Source organism: Protopterus annectens, chromosome 4.part0, assembly GCF_019279795.1.
Source record: "Protopterus annectens isolate FY-2018-M chromosome 4.part0, PAN1.0, whole genome shotgun sequence".
Taxonomy (NCBI): Eukaryota; Metazoa; Chordata; order Ceratodontiformes; family Protopteridae; genus Protopterus; species Protopterus annectens.
In genome coordinates, this window is record NC_056733.1 from 555260561 (window position 1) to 555278275 (window position 17715).

Below are 17715 nucleotides of genomic sequence, written 5' to 3' on the forward strand. Positions count from 1 at the left end.
CAGCATGCCTGCTGTAGTAACTGTATGAATGTCCTGAATTGTTATCTGCACCCATAGTACATACCAAAGTATAACAGCTGCATATAATTGCATGCGGTGGTAAGGTTGTCAACAGATAGCCGCATACATGGGTAGCACAGGGGGAAAGCTAACGCAAGTAGTGATATGCAATGGTGGACATGTACAGTAATGGTGTCAAGATGCCCACAACGACTATGCCATGTGGATGTTCGCGCATGTAGATATGTGTGCAGTACCAATGTAATCCAAATCACAAATAAGTATGACATAATATCGGTTCTACCATGGGCATCTGTGCTGCATATTCCTGGGTACATGTTGATAGTGCCTACATATTTGCATTGTTACTTACTGTTATTGTTACCCCTTCTTTCTTGTATAATGCACTACTTCCAGCCCTGTGTACTGTAGCTTTGTTTGCATGCATGTTCGCTTGGGGTCCCCTGGAACACTGCTTACACCTGCAATGCAGAGTTACAGTGCTTCTGTAGACTGCTAGTGACATCTGCATAGCGTATGATATGTATGTCAACTTTACACATGACAGAACGTCAGTGTCTGTCCTGTACGCATGTACGTTGCCTGTGACACATTGCACACGTCTTACCTGGCATTTACCCACATGTGCAGTCATATATGTCAGTGCTATGAAACAGTGGCATTCCACCCACACATACACACCTTCAGTATGTTGTTCCCCATTGGCCCTATGTGTTGGTACTCACCATGGCAATCACACTACTAGGGTGGCATGTGCAAAGGTAACCTGTGAATCACCTCTATGGTCCAGTCGTGGTTTATGTGAGTCATGTGTCATTGTCACAGCTGCCACATGTATGCAGTCAGCCATCACCCTTGGCCAGGAACGTACAACACATGTGTGGGATGCCACCACACAGCCAATCTGGGGAATGGTCTCTCTGAACCCAGTAATGCCATACCCTGTCAGGTGGCATGTCATATATACTACATCCAGGACAAACGTCAACCCCAATCCCTGCTGCTACTATTGATAATACCCCTGAAGTTGTTCCTGATAGCTTTGACCAGTCCTTTACTGAGACATTTCAGGCCCTAGCTAGCCATCTACCTCCTAGCTCCCCTGGTCCTGAAAGCAGCACCCCTAGAAAACTACTTGCGTCCAGCTGCCAACCAGTCGCCACTTCACTTCTCCGTACCTTGATTGTAACAGTGAAACCCACTACACTTTCTGCTGATCAACTCCCTGCCGAGTATCTATCAAAACCAGATGATGCTATTGCTTACCCCGTCTCAAAGGTAATCAAAGGAACCATGTTAGAATCTAACTTTCCCACCATCTGGAAAATGTCATATGTAATCCCACTTCACACAGGAGGCAGCTCTACTGAAGTCTCCAATTATAGGCCAATAGCTATACTCTCTCCACTTGCAGAGATTATGGAAACTTTCGTCATAGACAAGTCATGCACCACCTAATCCAAACTCGCATTATGGCAGACACTCAGCATGGCTTACGTCCTCATCACAGCACTACGTCAGGCCTCCTAGCCTTTACTAACACCATAAGCCATACTTGCAACAATAATTATATATCCACAGCCCTCTTTTTGGATAATTCAAAGGCATACGATATGGTTGATCACCAACTTGTACTCCACACCCTGCAAAGACTGTCTAGATACTGGAGCCTTCCAATGGTGTCAATCCTACCTGCATGGTCGACAGCAGGCTGGCCTCTGGCAGAACAAACCTCTAACCTTCTACCTAACACCCTCAGAGTACCACAAGGCTCTATACTAGGGCCCTTGCTGTCCTCCATCTTCATTAACGACCGTTATACTGTCATCCCAACAGTGAGCTGTATCCAATATGCTGTATACTCTACTCTGATCTGCTCAGCCACATCTCCAGTAGAGTTATGGTCAGCTACCCAGACCACCTTTAATACAATAGCAAACTGGCTTTCTGAACATCGTCTGATCCTAAATCCCAATCAAACTAAACTGCTGTTATTCCACCAACACGTAGGTCTACCACTTTCACCGTTACCATAACATCAACTGATGGCACAATAATCTCCCCTGACCCATCTCCGAAACTATTAGGTGTCATCATAGACAATAATCTCATATGTGACATACATGTTAACCAGATTAGCAAAGCCATCAATAGAAAACTAGGGTCACTTTACAGAATTAAAGCCTTCCTAGCCCCTCCAGCTAAAGGTGCCATAGCTCGCTCACACCTTGTTTCAACCCTTCTGTATGCATCCCTCTACTCGAATATGAACAAGACTGTCCTTAACAAGCACTCGATTTGCTACAACCACATTGCCAGGTTTGCCACTGGCCGCCTTTTAGGACACATCATTGCATCAATCTAAATCAGCTTGGTTGGCTTGCAATACCCAGCCTAATACAGTATAACCAACTGATTATGGCCTATAAAATCCTCTATAATCCAGACAATACTCCTGCACTTCAATTATTATCACCCCCTATAACAATCCTAGACCGCTTACCTCCTCTAACAAAGTACTACTTCAGACTAGCAAGTTTAATAACACAGCTGGTGATTCTCTCTTTGCAAACCCTGTAAGTAGATCCTGGAACTCACTTCCAGCTGATATTACCCTACTGTCCACCTTAGGTCATTTAACAGTAGACTCAAACAACATTTGTCACTTAACTGGCTATGTCAATGTATCAAGCCTGGCTAACTCGAATGTGTAACTTCTGTGAACCACTTTACTGTGTAATTTTAATTTAATCCTGGCTTGTGCTCAGGTCTAACATTAACCTGTGGAACATGTTTGACTTGCTTACTTATGTAATCTCTGTAAATAATCTGTTTGTACTATGTAATGCTAGTATTATGTAATGCTGTATCTGCTACCCTCGTAGCTTGTCTCAACGTGCCTCCCCTGGAAATGGACATGCATCCAGTTGGGCTATCCCAGTCAACAAATGTAGGATAAATAAATAAATCAATACAATATATTACAGTGACGACAATACCAGTCAGACATTGACACACACTGACAGCATGCTGAACACACTGGGACATACGTGGGGACTCAGACTAGCAGCCTGCCTGGGCATCACACACCTCTGCAGCTGGCACACAGGCATATGTTCCGTCGGAACAGAGCACATGCCACACATGGCATGCACATCCCCTGTGCCACACACTCACAGCCTGTAGGGCTACACAACACACCTGCTACAGACGTGTCAGGTACCTGTCATGTGTGCTGCACTGGGGTCCCACTCATCAGGCTGTATCTGGTGAAGGTCACAGTGATATGACTCAGGGGCACTATGGTCCACCACAGCACACATGCATACAGGTCAGTCAGAGGCATGGACAGATATGACTCACTCATTGACCATGCCAGTGTGGCTGCCTGAGACATACCTCCCTGGACTACATGATAGGGAACATAGAATGGATCTCTCAGCATGTGGCACAGGCCAGTATGAGCCTGATGTTGGTTGCCAACATACCCTCACCAGGTATTCTACCACTATATGTGGGAAGGGTGTTGTATGTCTACATTATGTTCAGTCTCCACTGTCATTCATAGGGTATCCACTGGCTGTCAATGTGTGCTTACATGCTAGGGAAGCCATAATGATGTGCACGGGTCATCTTGCACGTGACACCCATGGCCCGATGTATAATGGCAAGGCTCCTTGGTACACACATACTGCCTTATGCTGCAGGACATGGTTTACATAGCGACCTCCATGGGTATCACACAGGTTAGGACACTAACAGTGCTGCTACACAACAACAGCAGTGTACACCGGAAGATGCATGCACCAGACACTGCCCTCAGCACGGTGAACTGCAATGTCTGTGCAGTACCAGATTCATGATTCATGGCTCACAGGTGTTACCCATCACTGACAGGTTATGCCCCATACCATGCCTGTCGTCCCCTACACATGTAACACACATGGATAGGGGGGTGGTATCCCAAGGTAACACAGATACACACACCTCCAGGTTGTTGGCACAGCACAAACCATCAGGGCCTACTCATGTGCAGCTGACAGTGTGTCGGACTGCCATCTGGTTCATAGCCTGGCACACACAACCCTCACATACACAGGAAGACCACCTATCCTCCATAACACCACCGGCAATATGACAGTCTCATGAACTGTATTTATAAGGCCGTACTGCATCCGGCCGAACATTGTGTGTGAGCATTACTGTAGCTACAACACTCTAGTTGAAGAGTTCACAGCATGTGGTCACCGAATTGCAGTGGAATGACATGTTACCACTACCACAATAGGTGGGAACATGCAGCACCTGTACATTGACTACATGTACACTATATGGCCCAGACCAGATGTGTATCCCCTGCTGTAGGTCTTTCACCATAGACACCCACACTGTATAGGGACATACCACGTGCGGACCCTGCACAGTAAAACACAGTCATATTGGTATACATTGCTAATACCATTTATCCACACGAAGCATGTGTCAGACATGGCAACTACTGCAGGTCACAGGTATTTATGTGTATGTGTCACACACATACATCATGTGTGCAATGCCATTGCTCGTTTAGGCAATGGCATGCATTGTTATGTACAAACACCCACACAAGATCATACTGTGTGACACAACCACACGTGACAGTTGTGGGTTACCAAAACATACCTATCTGTACTCTGACAATGGTAATAGACACAGTAGCAGAGCACACTATTGGTATTACTAGCCAACTAGCCCTGTTTGGCTGTGCTGATAGTGTGGTGACATTCCCTGTGTTTACTGGGGGAGTATGCAGCATCTGGTGTATTGTAGTATTTGCCAAAAGGATCTGTTCCCTCACACTTGCATTTACACACACCCTACTACCCCCACACACATGCACACTTGCCATTTTCAGGATTCATTCCCCTACCTAACTAAGTCATGACACGTGAGAGGGACGCATTAGTAAAGCGCACTATTCAGTTTACTAGATAGTTCCTCTTCTCTGGCTATACTTATAGGGTGCTGACAACATCAGTATTTTGAAAGGGTAATGTGCATCAGGTAGTGTGATCTCCTGATTGCCAAAACTAACATGTTTTTCATACGGAAATGCACACACACAAACTCCCCACATGCAAACACACACACATGTCATTTACAGGTTTCAAACTCCTACCTAACTACATTACGATACGCAGGGGAAACGCATTAGCAGAGTGCGCTATTTGCATTACTGGGAGGCTTCCCTTCTCCTGCTGTACTTATAGGGTGCTGACATCATCTGTGTTTAGAAAGGGGAGTGTGCATCCTGTAGTGTGTTCTCCCAGTTGCCAAAAGGGGCACATGCCTCATACATATTTGCACACAAACAATAACCCCCTCATCCAAACACACACACTTGCCATTTGCAGGATTCAAACCACTACCTAACTATGTTATGACACTTGAGACGGATGCATTAGCAGAGTGAGCTATTCGCATTACTGGGAAGCTTCCCTTCTCCTGCTGTACTTATAGGGTGCTGACATCATCTGTGTTTAGAAAGGGGAGTGTGCATCCTGTAGTGTGTTCTCCCATTTGCCAAAAGGAACATTTCTCTCATACATATTTGCACACACACAATAACCCCCCTCATCCAAACACACACACTTGCCATTTGCAGGATTCAAACCACTACCTAACTATGTTATGACACTTGAGACGGATGCATTAGCAGAGCGCGCTATTCGCATTACTGGGAGGCTTCCCTTCTCCTGCTGTACTTATAGGGTGCTGACATCATCTGTGTTTAGAAAGGGGAGTGTGCATCCTGTAGTGTGTTCTCCCAGTTGCCAAAAGGAACATTTCCCTCATACATATTTGCACACACACAATAACCCCCCTCCTCCAAACACACACACTTGCAGGATTCAAACCACTACCTAACTATGTTATGACACTTGAGACGGATGCATTAGCAGAGCGCACTATTCGCATTACTGGGAGGCTTCCCTTCTCCTGCTGTACTTATAGGGTGCTGACATCATCTGTGTTTAGAAAGGGGAGTGTGCATCCTGTAGTGTGTTCTCCCAGTTGCCAAAAGGGACATTTCCCTCTCACAGCCTTTCACACACACAAACCCCACTCACCCACACACACACACACACACTGAGCATTTGCAGGATTCGAACCCCTACCTAACTATATTATGACACTTGAGGGCGACACATTAGCAGAGCACACTATCCGAATTACTGGGCATCTGTTCTGCACCTGTAGTATTTCTAGGGTGCTGACATCTTTATTTCCACAGAGGTATGTAGATGTAGTACTACCTGTCAGGTGGGGGATAGCATACATATGCATTTGCAGCCACCTACATCAGGGTCAGATATGCACATCGCACTGGCAGGTTATGTTCTATACCATGCTTTGGGACCACAGGACCTGTAACACACAACACAACCAGTCCAGAACACCACACCCACATCCAGGACACACACTTAGCTTCCCTGGGAACAGTGCCAGGATATGCAGGTATTCACATACACCATTCCAGTTGTTAACATCAGGTACAGGCATATTGTGTGTGAGAACTACTCAGGCCTCTACCACTTTACCCTACCGCCACTACAATTTGTGGGTCCATGTGCTATGGCAGAACCACACACCACAGCCACATGGGTGAATACATATTGCACCTGTCCATCTGCAATGTGGGTACTCACTGTTCCACACCAGAGGTAGACCACCATTGTTGATATCTGCCCATGTCCACCTTTCCCTGGACATCCATATCTCATCTCCACCCCAGGCAAGGTTGTCACTGCACACAAACTGTGTTTAGCACAAGCAGACTCTACACTTGTGTAGACTGGGGTGGATGACTTCAGAGGACCCATGCTGGAGGACTATACTGGCCACACAGCATAATCCTTGACACTTGCATCCTATGAGCATGTGTACAGTTTGCATTGGTCATGCTATCCCACATATACCCATGACTGCTCCACAACAAGACACCTGTCAGCTGTACACCGGCCATATATGCGCTGTTCAACGGACAGAGCGACCTAATACATTGCAGAGCTGTAGCCCACAGAGGGAGGACATCTGTGGATGGTTCCAGCATGGCACTTCATTCACACATACTCATTACAACACAGTGTTGACAGTAGAATCGTCCAGAGAATGCAGATAGGGCTCCCCTCTGTCTGTTATTGATGGACACCTACTGTCAGAGATCCTCAGCAACCCTCTCACAGCACACACCAACAACATGGCTGTGGCTTAGCACATTCAATCCCTGAGACCTCCACGGTGCCCCTGCTTGACAGAGGCACAGCTCACTAGCCTCACATGTCGCCTTCTGTGACCTACTTTACAGTGGCACGGTAGCCTACTATCCTGGGGATGCAGATGCCAAGCACACTCTGGCTGAGCTGCCATTCCCTGGGGCAAGAAGCCTAGTATTGACCTCTACACCCATATGTTCAATTGTCGGATGCACAATATTTGTTGTGCTGTTCTACTGTTTGCTGGTCTTTATTGCAATAGCATTCCCTGTTCCTATGACCAACTTGTGTATCTGTGGCAGATGTTTGCATCTGACGGCGATCCACTATATCACTTATGTCTCTGTGGTCATTTACTGTGTGCACTGGGCTGATTGCTGTGTTGTGGTTGGTTCCTGGACTGACACATACAAATACCAGATATGTGTGGCCAACTGCTACACGGAGATATGGCCTAAGTGTGTGAGCATGCCCAGTTCAGCCTTTCCATGGCATGTTGTCTGACATATGCCTCATTTATCAAAGTGTGCGAGCATGCCCAGTGTGAGCTTTCCATATGTTGTACTCTGAAGTCCAACACATATTTGGGTGTGTGTGACCTTCGTCATTATCACACATTTATGATTGTGTGCTGGGTGTCATGTTGTGTACTAACTGGCCAACTGCTTCGTGTCTGCCACAACAGGGATTATACTGTGCCTGCAGGAATTGCATGGGATACTTTGCAGACAGTTCTCAACATACTTTCATAATGACCTAACACTGTAGTACCGTATAGTGTACTGGTTCGGTAGTTCACTGTAGTGGACAGTATCCTGGGCTTTAGTCCTATCACTGCTTGACATCTTCATAGTGAGCACGACAGACTGTGTAGGGGCCAGTTGTGCACATATGACCATGTTGCAATATGTTCAGATATGGACTACCTACACCAGGCTCGTCCAACATTGCTAGTGTATTCCACAACATGGGTGGACATTGGCAAACACTAGCGATGTTCTGTAGGCCATTTCTGATGGTAGTCACAGGGTGTGTTTGTCCTTCGACACACATTGTAACTGGAGTTTGCCATTACATATGTCATGGTTGGTATACTGTGCCTCTGTCTACCTCTGACATAACAGTGATACCCAGGGTAGCCTACCATCTCCCATACACTCATCAGGATGCCTCTTGAGGGGTGTCGATATGTGGCACTCTGGCTGACCTGTACCAGGAGTTTACTGTAGTGTGGGGGTGCCTTCTGTGTTATGGATCATTCTGTACAGCTTGTCCTATGTATGTCAGTGCTGGGGTTCAGGTCTCTCATGTGCATAGCTCACTGCCATTCAGATTCATTCCAGGTTGGACATGGCATCATACATCAGGCACAGCTTTCCTGTAGCCGGGAAGGATGGCAGTGTGTGGGGCTGCAGTTTGTTTACTCAGGCAACACATAGCATCTGTTCAGGCTCTTTGCTACCCCTGGTGGGGTACTGTTGTGGACTTTACAGTTGTTGGAGGTGTCTGCTGTGGTATATCCCACAGGGGCTATTGTAGTCAGTTGTGATGCTGATGGAGGATGGCTGCAGAGCCAGAGTGAGTTCCCCTTATCTACATCTGCCAGCCTTCATGTTTGGGTGGGTATATGGTACATGTTTCTGCGAACACTACAGACACATGTTTGTCCAGTGCAGGTTATTTATCACCTTTTGTACACAGGTCTCACATTACATGTTAGGTGCCTCATGGGTTAACACCTGTGTGGTAATTTGTGGGCACTTACTGTATATCCACAGTGGTTGTCTATACACAGTTCTGCGATTTGCTTGCTGACTTGGCTATGGCTACAGTTGTTTGTTTGTAGGTGGCCCTTTTGTGGGTTGCTTGTGTCAGCTGGGGGTCAGATACGGTGGGCTGTTTGTACTCCTCTGCATACATGCTCAGTCACAGTCCTTCCATGTTGGCCTATACCTATGGGACATGTATACAGAATGGGGGGGGGGCCAAGACCAGGCCTTGTGGGATGCCACTCATATCCGCTTTGTAGTCTGACATGGATGCAGCATGTCTGACCATGTCAGTTCTGTCCTTGGTCTGCTTTGCAACCCCTCTACTGACATAGGGGTGTATATTTAAGCTGGTGAACATATCCATACTGAACACGTACGGTATTGTCTAGAAGCATGTGCATGGTCCAGCTACGCTGTGTGGACCACATAGCCCTCATCAATGACCTTAATGACTGCTTCAAATGGGTCAGACATGTTTAGGGGCCGGTTCTGCAGTTACAACAGCCACAGTGTGTAGGGTCCGGTATCAGTAGGTCCACATTAGTCTTCTGTCTGCGGTACATACTGATCCTTTCCATAGCTGTGCAGAACAAGCTTGTCAGGATCCTGGGGTGTTAGTTTGGAGTATCCATTCAGGCAACACCTTTGTTGTGATGGACCACTGTTGTTGTACACTGCTCTTTGGGTACATACCCTGTGGTAAGGCTGACATTGGCCAGTAGTGTGATTTTGCATTCCATTACTCTTGGGGTCCATGTTGGCCTCAGCACAGGACACCATCACATACCTTTGCTGCTGTGTGTTCTGCTTTGCAGATGATGGCTGTTACCTCAGCATCTGCAATGTCAGGGGACCATCTGCTGGGATAGGTATTTTGCACTCGGGGGGGGGGGGTTGCACTGCATCTGACAGGTTGTATGTTAGCAATATGTGTGTGTGTTTGGTATGTTGTTTGTAATATCTGTGTGATTCGGAGCATATCTGTGGATGCCCAACATGGTTCCTACCATCAGTGGGGTAAGCCTTGTGATTATCCTTAGTGTCCTGTACGTGTTGAATCTTCATAGGTTCATGGGTTCATAGTAGGCTGGACACCCTAGGCCATTGGTAAGCCTAGCTAGAGTGTGTGTGTCTTTCGCCACCCCTTGCTATGTTCAATTATGGCCATTTATGAGGTTCTTCACTGTGCCTCTGTCTGGTCGTGACACAGTGGGGACCCCCAGTATACATGTACGGTCATCCATCCACTTGGCAATATTCCTGTTGAGGGGTGTCAGTGAGGGGCTCTGCCTACCATGGATTGGGATCCTGTTTCTGGGTGTGGGGAGCCTATGGGTTATGTATCTGTCCCTCCAGCACATCTTATTTCATTATGTGTTGAGGTTGACATCTGTGACTCTCACAGCTCATGGCTTTGATTTCCTGTGGTGTAGCATGTCCATTACTTCTGTGTTGGACATGGCCTGGTACAACAGACATACAATGCCTCTGTGTAGGCAGTGTGTGACTGCAGTCAGCTGGGGTGTCTACAGCCAGGCAGCATATGACATATATTTCGCACCCTTTATCCTGTTGGTGGGGTAACTATGAGGTCTTCCAAACCGCTGCAGGTGTCACGTATGGTACATCCCATATGAGTCATTGTACTAGATTATGGGTCTGATAAGGGAACAGTACAGTGGCACAGTGACGCCTGTTGATGTTGGTGTGAATCCTTTCATGATACGGTGTCCAGTATCAACAGTCTTCATAGCCACATTGGCATTGTGGCTGTCACATGACAGATTAATGTCGACCTGTGTCCCTAGGTCCCTGATGACTCCTTGCATACATAATGGTTTGACACCTATGTGGTACTTTGTGTACCTTGTCTGGTATTTGGTGGGACATCCATACTGTCCAGTGTCTTCGGATGTCTGGGTGGGGTTCTTGTGTGTGAGAGTGTGGTCTGTCACATGCTACAGACTGTACAGCAGTTTTGACTACAGTTATGTGCACATGGGTGGTGTCCGCTGCTTTGTGCATTGTCAGTTACCTGGCTATATGGGTGTCTGTGCTGCATATGGATACTCCCCATCCTTTGATGTCTTGGTGCAGGTGTTGGGGCCATAACACATGGTATGTGGTATAACCTAGTAGTGCTGGTGTGGTATCACTAGGCCTGCAGCAGGCTTCTGTCACTGGACAGGCATCAATGTTCTCCATAATGGGAAATGCCTCAGGGGCATGCATATTGCAGTTTACACATCTGGCATTGGTCAGCATTACCCTTATGTTTCCTACCACTTATGTTTTCTAGGGTGGTGGGTAGTCTTTTTGGCCTTGCCTACATACGGCTCTATGGAGGCGGCAAAGGCCTTATCCAGTATCCAGACGCACACGGGTAATAGCTGACAGCCACCCCTGTAACAGCAGCATGGCTTGTCATGCTTGACATCTCCAGCAGACACACATTACACCCTCTTGGACTGACAGCTGTAACTGTGCCAGCTGTTAAACATGAGCATTCTGTGTTTGTACTGTGGCATCATTCTTGGTGAGGGTTGGATGCTGCACACAGCCAGTGTCATCCGCCCTGGGGTACATACCGGAGGGACCATCCATGTCTCATTTGTTGTTGACCAGGGAGGTACATCTCAGGTAATTCACACCAGCATGGACATTGAGTGCATCATATTTCTGCTTGCTTTGGTGTGACCTGCGTACTTGTGTTAAGTGGCATTTTGTGGCTACCTACAAGCAGCTTACTCTACCCTTTCCCTTGTTCAGTCTGGTGAGTGGGACAGCTGTGTTTCTGCCTATACAGACACCTATTACGACTGTATCAGGCATTTGTTTCTCCTTCGGGCCTGTGACTGTTTGGCACACCAGCTTTGCGTACTATTCGTTGCATGTGCTATGTTTGAAGGTTGTGGTTGCTTGTGATCTACTTTGGAGGCGTCTGTTGGTGTGGTGTGTTTGTAATTAAGGCCTCCGGGAATATTTGTCTGTGTCTATGTGTTTGGTTTACAGTTGTGGTAGGTCTATGTGGGACTTGGTTCGTGGTGTATGTGGTTACCTTCTCCTCCTGACTAGTGTTGACAGTACTGGCTTGTTGGAGCTCAACCTCTGCTTTGGATACATGGATGCATCTATCACATATGTTTGTATTTATTCTGGGGTGTTGAGGTTGTCTGTGTACTTGGTACTGGCGTCACATTGCCTCTGGATTCATAGGTTATACTTGTTGTGGCTGGACTTAGTGGATTGTATGTGTGGACATATGTTGTTGCCATACTACTGGTCAGTGATTACTTCCCTTTTTATGTTTGCTCTATCATGTGGTATCTTCCTCATTCTCTTGCATGGTTTGGTAATGGCTGGAGCACAGCATGCCAGATGTCTGCGTGTATGGCATTGTGTGTTGTTGTTATTTGTGATTGCATACTCCAAGCATTCCTGGCTGTGTTCATGGAATGCCTGTATAACATGTTCTGTGGTGTGTCCCATATTCTGCACTTGCACAGGGCCTTTTGTGGATTCAACATCGGTTTTGAGGGCTGCAACCTATACTTTACACATGTTTTTCACTGTGGTATTCTGGCCAGGGACTGGGGTCAGGGTGTGTATTTCCAGTGTGCTAACTCTATGGTCTGGTCTTACCAATGAGGGGTACACTTCTCATCTTGCCATCCAGTACACATGTTGCTGATTATCACATCCAGTATGCTTACCCCTCTTGCGGGGGTAGTACATTGTTCCTGGGCATTTTGGTTTATGGAATCTGGGTAATTTTCTCCTACTGTGTTGGTGCTAGTACAATGCTACCGGTGTATGTCTGGGTATTTTCAGTCGAGCAATATAATGTGGTTTGGGGGGGCTTGATATATTCATGTATTCCGACATAGGCCAGGTGCTGTTCCTGGTATTAGGACGGTGGTCTGCAGCAGGCTATATACTGCGAGGCAGTTTTAGCCATTGGTATTTGACCATGGATATTCCATGCTGCTTCTTGTTGTGGTACCAACATGGGGGTGTGGTTATCCTTGCCATTTCTTGCTAGTCACCCTCCTTTTGTAGCTTGTTCCATGTTTTGCGGCTGTACAGCACAGTATGAGGTGTGACCTGGTAGTGTTGGGTGCTGCTGTGAGCCTTGCCCAGTTCTATATTACAGGACTGGTATCTACATTCTCCTTACTGTGTGCGTTTACACTGCACACATCTTGCTGTTTGTACATCTGTCATGGGGTAGTATTACATCTAGGTTCCTATCCCTTGTAGAACCTATGAGGTTGGGTTTGTGTTTTGAGACTTACCTATTCAGGGCATGTTGTGGGTACTGACAGCCTTTGCCAGTATCCATGGGGCATGGCATGATAGGTGCATGCCACCCTAGCAGGTGGTGCATCATGTCAAACTCCGCATATCTTCCCAGCCTGTAACACATTGGCTCCCCTTTGACTGACTGCATTACTTCAGCCAATTATTGTACTTGATCTTCTTGTCTTCATAGTGTGGCATCATGCTTGGTGAGGGTGAGATGTTAGGCAGGGTCTTCATGTTTGCATATACTAGATGGTGTTACATTGCTTAACACATGGCAATCATGCCTCAGGTGGTGCTGCAGGGCTGCCTCTGTCGGATGCACATACTACACTCCCTGTACATGTTTGAGAGCAGGTTGTGTCATGTTAGGCATCCCTGTTACTATATGAGAGGGGTATCATTCCCAGGGTTCCTACTGTGCCAGTGTATGTGCTATGCGTTGCCTCTTTGCCAAGGCCAGGGCATACTGGGCACGCCTCCTTCTGCCTACTGGGGCAGGCTCAGGTTGTTCCTCCTCCGAGTCACGCTCTGCCTGTGATGGCCTTGGCAATGGTGGGGGGCTGTTTGGCCCGGCCCTATGCTGGTCCTGCTGCAGCTGTTTTCGCAAGATCATATTATGTAGCATAGTGCATACCATGACAATTTGGGTACATGTAGTTGGTGTGTACTGCAAGGCTCCACCAGATGTGTCCAGACACCGGAACCGTGACTTGAGCAGCCCAAACACATGCTCTATCACATTACGTGTTTGTGCGTGTGCCTCATTATGGCGTTCCTGTTCAGGTGTGTGTGCGTTTCTGATGGGTGTCATCAGCCATGGCTCCAGTGCATAACCTGCATCCCCCACTAGGTGTCCGTGTGAGATGTCCCCATTGGCAAATGTCTGGTACAGCTGCGTCAAATGCCAGATGTGGGAATCATGATAACTCCCAGGGCAGCCAGCACACACATTCATTATTATGCCCTGGGCATCACACACGACCTGGCAGTTGATGGAGGGGAAGCCCTTGCGGTTAATGTAGGCCCTACCCCGCTCACCTGCTGGTGCTTTGATGCGTATGTGCGTGCAGTCTATAGCACCCAGTACCTCAGGGTATTCCGCTATTTGCTGGAAGAGACGCATATTGCTGGCCAATACCTCATGGGCATTGGGGAAATATACATGATCACCGACATGTGCTGACATGGCATCCAGGAACTGGTGTAGTACCCTGGAGGCTGATGCCTGTGATATCCCCATCATATCGCCAGTTGGTCTCTGGAAGGTACCTGTTGCTAGTATTCTTAGGCCAACACATACCTTGGTTTCCACTGGGATGGGTCCCCTCTGTTGGTTCTGTGTGTGAGGCGTGGCCTGCACAGCTCAACAATTTGCTGCAGGAGCTCTCTGTCCACTCTATAGCGCTCTACTATCTCCAGCTCATGTAACCCGTGGTAGGTGACCCTGGGCCTGTACACTCTTCTCTGTCTCCTCACTGTGGGTTGTCTGGCACCATCTGCATTGTCACCACCCTCAGCAAGTCGCCTATGTCTCATTATGACAGCTATGGCAGCCCCTAACATTTCTGCTCTGAGTGAAGCTTTTTCAGTTTTCACTTCTATTAGCTTACTCCTGTCTTGCAGTGTCTCTTAATGGAAACATCCTGCACTACTGTTTGCAGAGTTTTAAGTGCTGGGCTGGGCTACTATTCTGCCTGTGTAATTGCCTGCTTCTAATTGTTTTCACCTGCTAGCTTCAGCAGTTATCCCTGCTAGCTTCCTATTAATTCTGTTGCTTCCTTTTTCCTCTCTGTTTCCTCAGGGGGGGAGCAACTTGCATACTATCTGAAACACGCTCACAGTGGCTTACATGCGCTGCGTGCTTACACGGTTCAGGATCTACCTATTCGGGTTTCAACGCGTGCAGACACCCGCAAACACTGTTACACGTCTGCCAACAGCCTGCAACATACTCAGCCTGCCCTACACGCACGCACACCCGCACAAACAGTGTTAAACATCTCCCAGCACGCTCCCACATGCTCACACTGCCTTACACGCGAGCACACTGTCCTACTCGAGCTTCATGGCACGCACGCACATGCACGCCAGCAAGAAACTTTGGTGTAGGTTACAGTGTACACCTTCCATTTCTTGACTTTCCATGACTTATCTAGTGGCACACCTCTTTCCATGATCTGTGCCTGTCATCTGTCATGTTACACTGGCCTCCAATGAACTGCATTTCTTTCTACCATTCCCCCCTGTGATGTCACCTATCTCCTACTCTATTCCTCCCCCTTTTGTATCTCTTACACTACTCAGACTGTGCTCATTTGCTATGTGACTGTGAGATTCAGTATCCAAACCCTCATTTACATGAGATTGCCTACTAATGCTTAGTTACATGTCTTAGACTCAGCTTCCCCCCTTAGCAACCACTACACGGTGGCCATGTTGGTTTTAGTCTGCTGGTCCCTGCATTGTAAATCCATGTATTGCATAAAACCCACATTTGTGGGTTTATAACCTTCATTTTTATGTTTTATACAGCGCAGCCCGTTTGCGCGGGGCTGTGCTGGGTTTAAACATGGGCGATCACCGAAAAAAAAAATTATATTTTTAATAGTTTTGCATCGGGTTATCTTGCCAATGGCCACATATTTGGCCATTGGCATGCTGCCTGACTCATATGCAGGTTTTTTTTGGAGCTGACATCGCTCCGTTGTGGATTTTGCAGAAATGTACTCGGTTGTCAACTGAGTACATTTCTGCAGCTAAAACGTCTCCTACACGGACTGGTTTCTGCTTCGTGGATCGCTAATATACCTCATTTGCATACCTTTCAGATGCAAGTGAGGTATTTAGCATGTCCACGCCCAGTCCATGTAAGAGACGTTTTAGCTGGTCTCTTACACGGAGTTTAGGGCTGTTCCTAGATCGTGAGGCTTGCATGGAGTGTTGCACGTCTCTTACACTCCGTGCAAGCCTTCGTGAATCCTGCCCAATGTCCTTGTAATTTCGACTGCCTTTTCATTCTATAGCTTCAGATGAAAACATAACTTCCTATTTTTCCTTCCCTTTTCAAGAAGAAAAGAAAATATTTCTGTACTGCTTGGACAGTGACTGGTGCAGACATGCATGGAATCTAGGGAAGAGTTCATATACAAATGTGCAATAATAGCAGTTTTAGTTTCTCTCTTTATATTTATAGCTATCTCACTGACTTTTGAACATGACTACACTTAGAAGGAAGACAATACAGTTACGCAATCAAATACTTATTTTAAACATTTTTTTTTAATTTTTAAAGTGAGATTTTGAACAGCTCTGGCCTATTGGGATTTATACAGTCATCACACAAAACAAGTAATAAACAAATAAATGCATATGCTATATGGAACAACTGTGTACCTGAGTTAAGTTTTCACTATAAGCATATAGACTGAATTTTAACTCATCTGTTTGCTGTTATATTATGTAACAAAGCTAGTATTAGGTCCTAGCATACCCTGAAGGTACCACACATTTAAAGGAGTTTGCTCTGTGCATGCTGGGGGCTGTACTGCATGAGACCACACTCAGCTATGTGTTTCTATATTGTATCTATCTGTTGGTGAGTTTGTTAGGATTCAATTTCCCTTCTGCTATTATATATATATATATATATATATATATATATATATATATATATATATATATATATGTATACACACATCTATATATATATATATATATATATTTACACACACACACACACACACACACACACACACACACACACACACACACACACACACACACACACACACACACACACACACACACACACACACACACACACACACACACACACACACACACACACATATATAGACCCAATCCTCCAAAGGCAGACGTCCTGTCTGGTGGACCTCAGCCATAAACAAACTATACAATAGAAGGAGGAAGCTACTACATGATAGAGCAAAATCCCAAAAAGGGAAGGCATCTCTGATCAGTATTAGCAAAAAACTACGGCACTCATAAAATCGTCTAAGGCCAGCTTCGAGAGAAAAATTGCACAGGACACTAAGGATAATCACAAGGCTTTCTTTAGTTATGTTAGGAACCTGGGTGGGAATTCCCAGATATGCTCAGAATTAGTCCAAAATGACAAAAAAATACATCGAACCCACAGACATTGCCAACATCCTAGCTGACAGGTTCAGAGCAAACTCCCCCCCCAAAAGGGCAAATATCTATCCCAGCAGAGTGCTGCCCCCCTGACATCTCAGATGCTCAGGTAAGAGCCGACCTCTCCAAAGCAAAAAAACAGCATCAATGAGACCAGACGGTGTCCCGGGCTGCGTCCTACATGAACTCCAAGAAGAGCTAAACCC